The sequence below is a fragment of the Arachis stenosperma genome, chromosome 5, assembly GCF_014773155.1.
Source record: "Arachis stenosperma cultivar V10309 chromosome 5, arast.V10309.gnm1.PFL2, whole genome shotgun sequence".
NCBI lineage: Eukaryota > Viridiplantae > Streptophyta > Magnoliopsida > Fabales > Fabaceae > Arachis > Arachis stenosperma.
In genome coordinates this window covers 82698917-82700190 of record NC_080381.1, presented here as the reverse complement: position 1 = coordinate 82700190, position 1274 = coordinate 82698917, and the positions used below count along the sequence as shown (strand labels likewise).

At 40.2% G+C, this 1274-nt stretch overlaps 1 non-coding gene across 1 annotated transcript; it reads right to left on the bottom strand.

The window, feature by feature from the left end:
• Window positions 1-814: 814 nt before the first annotated feature.
• Window positions 815-922, bottom strand: LOC130984256 (small nucleolar RNA R71). The gene has a single exon (XR_009088202.1). It is a non-coding gene; the product is annotated as a small nucleolar RNA R71 (small nucleolar RNA).
• Between the last annotated feature and the right edge of the window lie 352 nt (window positions 923-1274).

Genomic DNA, 1274 nt, shown 5'->3' with positions numbered 1-1274 from the left:
TTTCCACTTTCAATTTTCGAAAATTATCAATCAATTTTTAAAATGTTTTTGACATCTTTTTAATTAATTTTCGAAAATCCTCTTCCCTCCTTCTCACATCCTTCTATTTATGGAGTACTGCTCCTTCTTAATGCACAATTCGAACTCTATCTCATCAAGTTCGAATTCTTCTACCTTCTTTCCTCTATTTTTCTTTTCCTCTGACACTTCAAGGAATCTCTATACTGTGACATAGAGGATTCCACATTTCTCTTGTTCTCTTCTCTTTCATATGAGCAGGAGCAGAGACAAAGGCATTCTTGTTGAAGCTGACCCTGAACCTGAAAGGACCTTGAAGAGAAAGCTAAGAGAAGCTAAAGCACAACTCTCTGTTGAGGACCTGACCGAATTCTTCAAGGAAGAAGAACCCATGGCAGCCGAAAACAACAACAATGCCAACAATGCAAGGAAGGTGCTGGGTGACTTCACTGCACCTACTCCTGATTTCTATGGGAGAAGCATCTCTATCCCTGCCATTGGAGCAAACAACTTTGAGCTTAAGCCTCAATTAGTTTCTCTAATGCAACAGAATTGCAAGTTTCATGGACTTCCAATGGAAGATCCTCATCAGTTCTTAGCTGAATTCTTGCAAATCTGTGACACAATCAAGACTAATGGGGTTAACCCTGATGTCTACAGACTGATGCTATTCCCTTTTGCTGTAAGAGACAGAGCTAGAATATGGTTGGATTCTCAACCTAAAGAAAGCCTGGACTCTTGGGAAAAGCTAGTCAATGCCTTCTTGGCAAAGTTCTTTCCACCTCAAAGATGGAGTAAGCTTAGAGTGGAAGTCCAAACCTTCAGACAGAAGGATGGAGAATCCCTCTATGAAGCTTGGGAAAGATACAAACAATTAATCAGAAGATGTCCCTCAGACATGCTTTCTGAATGGAGCATCATAGGTATTTTCTATGATGGTCTCTCTGAACTATCCAAGATGTCTTTGGATAGCTCTGCTGGAGGATCTCTTCATCTGAAGAAGACGCCTACAGAGGCTCAAGAGCTAATTGAAATAGTTGCAAATAACCAATTCATGTACACTTCTGAAAGGAATCCTGTGAACAATGGGACTAGTCAGAAGAAAGGAGTTCTTGAGATTGACATTCTGAATGCCATACTGGCTCAGAACAAGATATTGACTCAACAAGTCAATATGATTTCTCAAAGTCTGTCTGGAATGCAAAATACACCCGGCAGTACTAAGGAAGCTTCATCTGAAGAAGAAGCTTATGATC